General features: G+C 37.6%; 1 protein-coding gene across 5 annotated transcripts in view; it reads left to right on the top strand.

Annotated features, from left to right (window-relative positions):
• MAP2K5 (mitogen-activated protein kinase kinase 5) overlaps positions 1–12,381 on the top strand; it is a 243,722-nt gene that overhangs the window by 114,047 nt on the left and 117,294 nt on the right. The gene's annotated exons all lie outside the window — the stretch shown is intronic.

Raw genomic sequence — 12,381 nt, forward strand, 5'->3', positions numbered from 1 at the left:
CTTGAGAAACCCAGGCCATTTTTGCCTTTGGTTTTAGCCTTGTAAATGTTGCATGTCTCCTGCCTTTGTCATACATGTAGGAGGAAAACCATGTTTGTTGCCTCCATTCTGAACTAAATCATGAGAGTCTAGACAATAACAGCCATTTAGAATGGCTAATTATGCTGTTTAATTTTATTTAAGGCTTTTGCAAGAATATTTGGATGACCTACTCTTTATTATGTGATGGAGTGATTAGAATAACTTTTATATTGCATTGTGGTTTTCTCTTAAGTGTGTTCCTGTTGTGCACAGATGAATTTGTAATGCATAATGTCAGCATAGTCTATATTTAATTGTACCTGCTGTTCTCATTCATTAGATGGCAGTCCCCAAGAAATAACTAGATAGATATATTAGTTGTTGTCATTTCATAAGATAATTAAACATAATGAGAGAAGATTGCTGAAGTACCCTGGCACAGTGCTAGGAGAGGTAACTAGTAATGGAGACCTGCTGATATGTCCTCTGGCTCCTGGTAAACTGATATTGGTTTCCTAGCATTCAAGTAAAACAGTGTTACTGCTTTATAGAGGGAAGGCATTGAAGAGAAGTTTATTTCTGCTTCCATAATTATCCCACAACAGAGCTAAATGCCATATTTTTAAACTGAACTCATGTCTCCTTAAGAATTATATGACATATGCCTGTTGGCCATTTGCATTTCCTCTTTGGAGAAGTTTCTTTTTAGCTCTTCTGCCCATTTTTTGACTGGATTATTTACTTTGTTTTTGTTGAGTCTCATCAGCTCTTTGTAGATTTTTGTGATCAGTCCTTTATCATTAGTGTTGTGTGCAAAAATTTTCTCCTAATCGGTAGGGTGTCTCTTTGTTTTGGCTACTATCTTTTTTGCTGTACAGAAGCTCTTTAATTTGATGTAGTACCAGATGTTTATCTTTGCCTTCACTATCACTGCTTTGGGTGATGTGTCTTTAAAGATGTTACTGAGGTGTATGTCATGTAGTGTTTCACTGAAGATGTGGTACATATACACAATGGAATATTACTCAGCAATCAAAAAAGATAAACTCATGCAATTTGCAGCAAAATGGATGAAGCTGGAAGGGATCATGCACAGCGAAATAAGTCAGAAAGAAAAAGAAAAATACCGGATAGTCTCATTCATAGCAGGAATTTAGAAAACCTAAATAAGGGCCCAGGAAAAAGACAAATTATAATAAAGTAAAAATCAAAATCAACAAGCAATTATAAACCAGAGACACACTACAGGGGGGTAGGTAGGAGTAGGGTCAAAACAAGGGGTCTCAGTCATAGCAGGAATTTAGAAAACTTAAATAAGAGACCAGGAAAAAGACTAATCAATACAAAGTAAAAATCAAAATCAACAAGCAACTGTAAACCAGAGACACACTAGGCGGGGAGGGGAGGAGAGAAAGGCAGGGAGAGGAAGGACTGGAGTCAAAATAAGGGGGGGGGTGCAATTGTATGGGGAATATAACCATAATGAAAATGCATACAAGGCAGGTAGGAATTTTACAGGGACTATAACCAAGATGAAAATGCATACATTGTGCAAAAATGAAAAATGATGTAAAAAATATAAAAAAAAGAATTATATGTCATGTCTACGTCTAAAAACATTCAGTGAGGTTTACACATGAGAGCACAGAGCAAATTAAATATTTTAAGTATAAAACAATGGAGACCAAAAAGGAACGGAAGTGGGAGATGCCACCAGCTCTGATAAAAATAGATCACATCTGAAGGGAATTCTTAATGTGCCTGTCTTTTCTTATCAGAGGAAGCATATAGAAGGTTGTACAAAGTCATGATTTTCTTTGGAACTAATCTTACTAGAAAATTGTCCAAATATAAAATACATTGGATAATCGTAACTTTAGTTGTATGAAAGAGCTTTTGTGTATCTCTTTTGAAAAGCCCCTGGAACTTAACCTGATTGAGAGTCACTCTGACCCTAATTGTGCTGGGGGTGGGGCCTGGCTTGTGAGCGGAGGAGCCTTTTGTGTAGAGTTGCAGAAAGCCCATGCTCTGGGCTTCAGCCTTTATTAGCGAGCCTCAGCTTGCTGCTGTTTATGTGGATTGTTTAATAGCTAATTGATGCAAAATGAGTAAAGATACAGCTTCCTGCATGAGGCAGTTATGGGTGGCAACATGGTTTGTCTCTACATGATACCAATTTCCACAGTCAGTTTGGTCAATTCAGTGAAAAAAAGTCAGTCCAGCCTGAAAAATCAGTCAGACTTGTTACTGGTGGTTGTTGAGGCACTTGTGCTTGGTTGATCACATTTTCCAGTTTGAACCAGTTGTTTTTACATTTTTTATGTATACTCATAGTCATTTGGGGAAATAATCTTACATGCACAGAAATGACATTTTAAAAAGTATATCTTCCTTTAAATATTTATAATCACAGGCAGTCCTTATAGTGCACATCAATGTTGAAAAACCATTTTGCCAGTGCTATATAGTATATGATTGATGTAATTAACTGATTTTTCATATTTTGTTATAAAGTAGGGAAGTGATTGTGGTGACCACAAAGCACCAAGAAACTTTGGAGAAGTTAGTAAAAGTCCAATTGTTTTGAGGCTGATTTTCAGAAATTGCTGTGTAGATATTTAACTTACATATCAGAAAATACAGTCATTTTGTGTGCAATTTGAGGGTTTTTAATATAGGAGTATGCAACCACCACCACAGTCCATTTTTTTAAGATTTATTTATTTATATAAGAACTGGGGTACAATGAGAGGCACGGGAGGGTGAGAGAATTAACCAGAGACAGAGCGGGGAGCAGAACAGGCAGACAGACCGAGGACACTGCTGAGGGGAGCAGCAGGCGAGGCAGGAGAGGTCTGCTGCGCCATGTGGGTATATTACCCTGGCTGGCCAGGAATCGAACCTGTGGTGCAGAGGCTGTGGACAGCTTCACAGCGCGGTGCTCAACCCGCTGCGCCACCAGGGAGGCCCCACCACAGTCCCCCTTTTTTTTTTTAATATTTATTTATGTATTTATACAAGCACTGGGTACAGTCAGAAGCACAGGAAGGTGAGAGAATTCACCAGAGCCAGAGTGGGGAACAGAACAGGCAGACTGACAAAGTACACTGCTGAGGGGAGCAGCAGGCACGGCAGGAGAGGTCTGCGTGCCATGTGGGACCCTCGCCCAGTGGCCTGGGATCAAACCGGCGCTGCAGAGGCTGCAGGCAGCTTCGCAGCCCAGCACTCAACCGCTGCACCACCGGGGAGGCCCCACAGTCCATTTTTAAACATTTCCATCTACCCCAAAAAAGAGTCCTCATGCCCATCTGCAACCAATTCTTACTTCAGCCCAAGAGAACCACTGACCTTTTTCTGACTTTATGGAATTGCTTTTCTAGATATTTTACATGAACAGAATACTTCAGGGCCTCCTGGTGGCACAGGGGTTAAAGTCTCAGTGCTATCAAGCCACTGTGGTATGAGTTCAATCCCCGGCCAGGCGGTTAAACCACATATGGTGCAGCAAACCTCTCCTGACTCACCCTCTGCTCCCCTCAACAGTGTATTTCAGTCACTCTTCCTATTCTGTTCCCCACTCTCATCTCTGGTGAATCTTCTCACCCCCTGTCCTCTGGCTGCACCCCACTTCTTGTATGCATAAACAAAAAATCTTTTTAAAAAAAAATTCAATGTGAAACCTTCTGTAGCTCACATTTATCATTTAGTATGTTTTTGAGGTTCATCCATATTGTGAGTCAGCTATTTATTACTGAATAATATTCCATTGAAGACTCTATCATATTTTATCCATCCATTTCCTAGTAGAGAGACATTTGGATTGTATTCAGTTTGGGGCTATTTTGAATAATGCTTCTATTCATATATTAGTCTTTATTTGGGTCTGTATTTTCATCTCTGTTGAGTAGATACCCAAAGGTTGTTAGTATCTTTAAATATTTGTAACTACAGTTAAATCAGTCATCTAATGCATATCAATTTTGAGAAGAAATATCAATTTACCTTTAATACATGGGACATGGTCATTGTAATTAACTGATGTTTCATACTTCGTTAAAGATGGAATAGGAAAATAACCACAAAAGTTATATAATAAGTTTATGTTTAATTTTAAAAGACACTTTGAGGCTGATTTTGATTGTTACAGGCTCCTGTAGAAAACCATCTATTATCCTCTGCATAACATGAGACTTTATTTCTAAATTCTTCATTTATTCCCACTCCTGATATTTTCCTAAGAATCTTCCAAGCACTTTAAATTATTAAACAGAACTGCACCATAACTACTGATTATCTACATAGGCTGTCACTACTGCAACTCATATTCATTAAAAATCCCAGCTTTCTGTGAAATCTTACTAAAGGAGTGGGTAAATATTTTGACAGGAGACACATGTTGTGATTGAATAATTGTTAACTCTTCTGTGATCCCAACTGCACAGCACTTGCCTTTAGGTAGAGCTGGTATAAATGAATCTTTAGTATTTGGTTTTAGTCCAGTATGTTAGATGATCAACATCCTGGCTTTTCTAAGGTGAGAGTCATTGTCATTACCAATTCTGCAAAGAAATAGCTTCCAGTGTGTATAATTTACAGTGTATCAAGTTTACAAAATATTTCCTCCACTCATTTTATTCATTCAACAATTAATTGATCTCCAGCTCTGGGACAGGCACTGCTAAGCTCATTCTCACTTAATTCTCATAAAAACCTTCTCAATGCAGGAAGATCAGATATCTTGTATATCATACACTCACTCACTCAGTCTGCATATTATCTCTGTGAGCATCTTATCAACAGGAGTTTATTCTGACTCCTGTAAGTATCTGCTTGAAATGCCTAGTTTTCTTTCTGAAATGAAAGAACATAAGAAATATCTGATATTTTTAAAAGGGTCACTTTGAATTGTTCCCTTATCTCACTTTCTTCAACATTATATCCATCTCTTAGCCACAATATATTAAAACCAAATCTCAAATAAGGAAACACCAAAACATGCTATTTCATATGTAATGCAAAGGGAATGAGTTATTTATATACTTTTTCACTAAAGGTTTATGTTTTACAATAAAAGAAGCTTTTTTCTATTTAGTGGCAGGAAACGGGCCTGTAATTCCAGGATTCTACACACCTCATTTGTATTTTCTTTGAGAAAATGTCTCAGTTAAAATCAATGCCCAACTATTCATTTAAACTCCCTTGCCTTCAATAAAACTAATTGATAAACCCTAATAATTAATGGCCTGATTAAACCAAAATGACTTACATCTGCCCTGGTGATTGCCATTTATAATCCGTCACTTTAATGACTCATCTTTTCTGTGCTTTGCTTACAGAAGAAAAGCTATGATGTTTTTTAAGTGAGCTGAATGAAAGGCTGTATGCCTTCAATTGCTGTTTGTTTTCCATAACTTGAGATTGCATTAAAATAAGCATAGCTATAACTACCTCCTTAAAAGTAATCTTTCTGCCTAATCTGTTCTGCTGTTGTCTATGGCTTGGAGTGAATTTAAAAACAAGCCAAAAAATAAAATAAATAAATAAAAATCATTTTAATATTCCTGGAGCTATTCTTGAGAGTTGTAGAATTTGCATGTTTTAAATGAAGACTTGGAAGTTCAGAGACTATATACTAGGATTGTTGATACCTCAAATACAAGTGGAATATTTTATTCATATAAAGTGCAACTTAAATCACAGTAGCTATTCTTATACCAACATTTAAAGAGATACCGTTTGCTTCAAATTATGCCATACAAGTTAGATTTAACTAAACCCTGTTATTTATAACAAACAAACATGAGCATAATGAAGAGAAAAATGGAAGATACGAAGAATCAAGTGGAACATCTTGAGATGTTATATCCCATTATTTCCAAAATGGATTTGAGGCAGCTTATGTTACAAGATTAAAGCAATAAACAAAAGGAAACAAAACCCAAGAATTTTAAAATAAAGGGTTATTTCCACTCCTGCCCAGGAAGAAATCACAGCTATGGGACTTGCTCTCCACCAAAAAATAACTAGAAAACCAGACAAAATCTATGAAATGTCTGTTTTCAGACAGTGGACAACAAACAGTATAGTATTGTGACCCCCGAGAGATGGGAAACAGGTGAGATAAGCCCTATGGTCACCAGACTCAGTCTGGAGACAGATCCCACACTACATAGGAAGGGGAAACCAAACAGACTCCAGAGGCCTTATTGAACTGAAAAGACAGAGTTTTGACATAAAGAAGCCCAACTGACTAGAATTTATAGGGCAGAATCCTGGAGGAGCAGGAACTTTGCTGAGAAAGCACTCAAAAAATTTGAGTGTTTGGCCAAATATCAACCACTATATTCATAAGCGGGTGTCTTACAAACTAGACAAAAAACTGAGAAAGTTTCTAGGAAACTGTAAGTTAAACAATTCCCATAGCTTATGCAGGGTGGGAATTTTTTAAATGTCACCCAAACATAATTGAAAGACCTTGTTGAATATATTAGAGCATTCAAGAGCCACTGTAGAAGAGTCTTGCTTTAATAATGGAGCTAAACTACCTAGAGTATGGATTACTTTAAGCACTCCATAAACAAATCTCTAAATAAGCACAAAATAACCTGACTTATCTATCTACAAGTAAGCTAACTACCTGCCAATATCAAGTTCAAATTCTTTAAGAATTACAACGAAATTCAGCACTCAACAACCTAAGATTCAAAATATCTGGCATCCAAGTAAAAATTAGTAGACAAAGTATTCTTGTGATAACTCATGTAAGACCATAACCAAGAGAAAAATCAGTCAATAGAAATAGGAATTCTATCCCCCTTCCCCCCACCATGATTTAGCAGACAAGGACTTTAGAACAATTGCCGTAAGTATTACAATTATACTGAAAGATTCCAAGACAAACATGCACATAATGCAGAGAAAAATGGAAGAGACAAAGAATAAAGTGGAACATCTTGAAGTGAAAAGCAAACTGAAATAAAAATTCCCCTTGATGGAATTAACAGTAGATTTGAAATGACAGATAAAACAATCATTAATCTTGATGGTGGAAATATAGAAATTATCCAAATTTACTATAAAGAAAAGAGACTTTTAAAAAATGAGCACAATTCATAAAAAGAGACAAGACATTCCAATGGCCTACAGACACAACTTCACTTACTATATAAAGGAAATGCAAATCAAAACCACAATGAGATATCATCTCACTCCTATGAAAATGATCTCTATTAAGAATGAAAACAACAAGGCTGTAGAGTGGTAGAAAAGGAAAAAAAAAAAGGAATAAAGAACAGATGTGACAAATAGTAAGATAGTAGAATTGAACTCAACCATCTCAGTAATTTCAGTAAATGTAAGTGCTCTGATACTCCAGTTAAAAGCATTAATTATTAGGCTCACTAAGAAAAGCAAGACCCCACCGTGTACTACCACTTTAAATGTTAATGACAGAGATGTACCATTCCAAAACACTAATCATCAGATATTTGCAGAAAATTTATAACACCATATTAAGTAGTTTATAATGAATATAGAAAAAGCAAAACTATAAGACTAGAAACCAATCAGAGGATGCCCAAGATAAGGGTGGAGATGAGTATAAAGAGGCATAGAGAACTTTTTTGTGGTGATAGAAATATTTCTTACCTTGATTATAGTATGATTACATGGATATATTTATAAGTCATAAAACTGTAACTCAAATAACTCCAATAAATTGATTTTAATGAATATTTTTTCTTATTTATATATATTATTGAAATAATAAAATTTTGGATATATAAGGTTAGATAACAAATTCAAGCTATTTTCACCTTTTTTCACTTTTTAAAAAGTGACTACTAGAAAACAAAATTATCTGTATGTTTTGCATTCAATTTCTATGAATAAAAATTATTTTTGAAAAGTGAAACAAGCAAAGAAATTTCAGATATTCTTTGTTGTCTAGCAGTTAAATTAGAGGGAAATAAAGTAGGTTATGTCAGTGTTTTCTAAATGCTGGCCTGAACACCAGGCTGTATGATAATGGTTTGTAATTCAGTAGATGTGCGATCAAACTCAAAAAGTTTTATTTTTTTGACTACGCAGTCAGATCTGGAAGCTATTTAGTTACATAATTGTCATTATCATTACAGGAAGTATGCCAGTTGCTCAGAAAGCAAATCCCATTTAGCGTACACATGAACAACACTGTTTTCCTGAAATCTCTTGTGCAGTGTTTTTGGTCAAATAATACACCAACAGATCCATGCTCTGCATTCTCTTTGGAGAGTCTTATTCATGGTTCTCCCCACAACATCTACAGCCATATCTTGCACCTGGTAAGAAGTCAGTAAATATTTGTTGAATGAATATTTTTTCATGACTCTGGATTCTTCTCAGAATGACAAATGTCATTTAGAAATGTATGCATTAACAGTAAAAACAACAACAAACAAACCAGAAAACCCAATCCAAAAAAAAAAAAGGACAAGATATTTCAGTGGCCTACAGAATATTCAATTCCAAATATTCAGTAGAAGTATTTTCCATTAAGTGAGAAAAGATGCAGCTCCTTCTCAAGCCAAAATTGCTTCTCTGGGTGAGTATGTTTGCCCATCTATTTAGGAGAGAGATCATTTAGTCACCATTTATTCAACAAGTGTTTCTTGTCTGTATGAGTAGCTGTTTGCGATGCACTAGTGAATGAAACAGCTCGAGTATGCATTCACAGAACTTTCCTTCAAGAGGGGAGGACTGAGAGAGCAGATTTACATGGTGGTGCTGTGTGTTAAGAACATTGAAATGAAAGAGGAAAAGGAAGTATCTGAGAAGGGAAGGTGTTGCAGTTTCCTACTGAGTGATTAGGAAAAGGCTTCTCTCAAAATGATAGCATATGAGTGAAAACCTAAAAAAAAAAAAAAAAGGCAAAAGGGGGACCTCCCCGGTGGCGCAGCAGTTGAGCGCTGGGTTGCAAAGGTGCCCTCAGCCTCTGCAGCGCCGGTTCAATCCCCGGCCGCTCCCAGGCCACCAGGGGAGGGTCCCACATGGCGCGCAGACCTCTCCTGCCGCCCGCTGCTCCCCTCAGCAGTGTACTTCGGTCCTTCTCTTGCTCTGCTCCCTGCTCTGGCTCTGGTGAACTCTCTCACCCTCCCGCGCTTCTGACTGTACCCAGTGCTTGTAAAAATAAATAAATAAATCTATTAAAAAAAAAAAAAAAAGGCAAAGGGACAAGCCGTGCATATATATGTGAGCAATGAATGCCAGGGATACAGAACCACAAAGCTGGGGCAAACTGGGAGGAAGCTGGGAAGATGAAGCTGACTGGGCACGTAGAGGAGTAGGAAGCGCAGAGATAGCGGGGAACCACTATTGGTAGTGAGTTGGACAGCCCTTCAAGTTTTTAGGCAGAGAAATGACATGGTCTGATTTAATCACTTTGGCTACTATGTCCAGCACAGACTATTATATAGCACATATAAAAATTGGGAGGCCAGTTGAGGAACCTTGTTGAGGAATGAGTGCATATGGTCTGGCAAAAATTGGTATTATGTTATGGTATTACTTTGGAAATTACTTTCTTGCAGCTAGCATTTTACTCAAATACAGCTTTATAAGTTTGCTAGTAGCAATAGAAATTATTTTCTAAATAGTTTAAAACATACCACTTTTCATAATTTAGTTGATTATCAGTGAATAATAGTAGTGCCTTACATTTATAGAACATTTGCCCTATGAAAGTGATTTAAGATACCCACACAGCTACTGTTGTCTCCTCACAGAGGTGGAGACTACTGTATCACAAGCCTAGTCCAGTCACATGCCATATGGTGGCAGGGCGAACATGACTAAAATCCGGGTCTTTTATTTCCTAGTCCAAACTGTTGAAAGGAGTCTGTTGTTATGATCAAGTGGTGTCCTAAGATACTGCCGAGGAATCTTAGTATATTGTTAGGAAACTTAGTATATTGTTTAAAAAGTCATCAGCCAGCGAGCAAGATGCTGTGCTCCAAATAGAGATGTACAAAGATACACAAAGCATGTTTCTCCCCTGTGGACTTACTACTGGAGGTGCTGATACCTGCAACAGGTATCTTGTGGTAAGGAGCCCCTACTAAAAAAAAAAATATGTATCATCTACTCAGTTCCAAGGAGCAGCTACTAGCAGTTCAAAAGAAGCAGTGACTTTGACGACCTAAGTACTTAGGGCTTCAGGAAGTGGGGTACTGGATTGAAAAATGGTAAGGGTTCAGTCAGAAAATACTGAGGAAGGATTTCTAAACCTGGGGGTGGGAGGGAGAAGGGGGCAAACACACAGTAAGAATGAAGAGTCAGCAATGGGAATTTTGGGGGTTGCTTCTTTTTTAAAATGATTTAAGCAGTGTAGTTTGACTACAAAGGTTGGTTGGTTCCAGGATGACTCCATGTCTCTCTTACTTTTGTTACATCAAGTGCTCCCAAAAACTAGGCTGAGAGGTAAATGTGCAAATGTCAAGTTATGTGAAAAATTTTAAAAAATTGTTGGAGAGCTGAAAACTGCAGTTAAATTCTTATTTATACCTTGCCTTTTAGAATGTGACCTAGGAATTTTGTTGTTTTTCTTTCTCTTTCTATTGATCCACTTAACTCAAATGTGTGATAAAAACCTTGTTAATTTAGCATGCCTCAAAATTTCCCAGGCAGTTCCTTCTTCCAAGAGTTCAAAGTATTTGTCTTTTACTGTCTCCACCTGATGTGGTGGCTTAAGAGGGTTTTAAAACTATCCATATATAAAAGTAGATTGTCAAAAAAAAATATTCAAAGTTGGGGGCTTGTAATGAGAATTGGATTTGGAAAATAAGACCAGACTGTGTAGAATCTTTCTTTCAGTTTAGCAAACACTGAATATTTACCATGACTATGATGTATGTGTATTATGCTAACTACTGGGGCTCATTTGAAAGTACAACCCTATACTTAAGGGGTTTCAAAGAATATGGTGCATGTCAGAGAATATTTAACCTCCTTTTCAAGAAGAGCAATGATGTAGTGAATGATATAAATATTTAATATTATGGTGGTATAAGATTTATATTAAAATGAGGAAAACTGGAAGCAGAGAGACCAATTGGTAAAAGAGCTTACAGCTGCCTAGGCATACCATCTTATATTCATAGAGAGAGTGCCTCTAATACAGTGTGTATTTGTGTTAGTATGTGTTATCTGGAGGACATGTTACCAAGCTAATCTCTGATCACCAAAGCAGAATCATCAATGTGAAATAATGCTGTGTTCATGGTTTCCATTCATTTATCCTCTCATCCATTCAACAAACATTTATTAAACATTCACTATATGCCTAGCACTCTTCTATGACTGGAAATATAATCTCAGTGAGAGAGAAAATATTTCTGACTTCATGAACTTTATAAGTTAGTGTCAGCATCAGGCTGTAGCTAAATGAGCTAATGTATGAGAAAGTGCCTAGTGCATCATCTGTCACTTAACAAGTAAGACTCAAAAATTGCTGATAATTAAGTTTGAGCTTGAAACTTGAATCAAGTACCTACTCTTGGCCAAATATTTTTTGGGGAATACCCTTTTGTAGGTTGTAGGGTCAAGGGATTAATTCGTTTACAGATTTTTTTTAAAAAATGTTTATTTTTAAGAGATATTTTTTAAAAAAAACATTTTTTACAAGAAACCTCATATAGGTCTTGTCTTTTTTTTTTTTTTTTTTAAATATTTATTTATTTATTTATTTATACCAGCACTGGGTACAGAAGCGTGGGAGGGTGAGAGAATTCACCAGAGGCAGAGCAGGGAGCAGAACAAGCAGACTGACGAAGTACACTGCTGAGGGGAGCAGTGGGCGGCAGGAGAGGTCTGCGCGCCATGTGGGACCCTCGCCCAGTGGCCGGGGATCGAACTGGCGCTGCAGAGGCTGCGGGCAGCTTCGCAACCCAGTGCTCAACTGCTGCCTGCTGCGCCACCGGAGAGGCCCCATCTACTCTCTGGATTGAAAAATCACCTAGCTGCCAGACAAACAGAACTCATAAAAAAATATGAGTCTCTTGTTTTGGAGTAATTTATTTGCTATATTAAATATAACAAGGTATCTGTTCCAGATCACTTTTGTCATTGAAAATGAACTGTTGGAGGGCCTCCCCGGTGGCACAGCAGTTGAGCGCTGGGTTGCGAAGCTGTCCGCAGCCTCTGCAGCGCTGGTTCGTTCCCAGGCTGCTCCCCGGCTACCAGGGGAGGGTCCCACATGGCGCGCAAACCTCTCCTGCCGCCCGCTGCTCCCCTCAGCAGTGTACTTCGGTCCTTCTGTCTGCTCTGCGCTCTGGCTCTGGTGAATTCTCTCACCCTCCCACGCTTCTGACTGTACCCAGTGCTTGT

This window comes from Talpa occidentalis, unplaced genomic scaffold, assembly GCF_014898055.3.
Source record: "Talpa occidentalis isolate TD23 unplaced genomic scaffold, MPIMG_talOcc4v2.1 talOcc4.11, whole genome shotgun sequence".
Classification (NCBI taxonomy): Eukaryota; Metazoa; Chordata; class Mammalia; order Eulipotyphla; family Talpidae; genus Talpa; species Talpa occidentalis.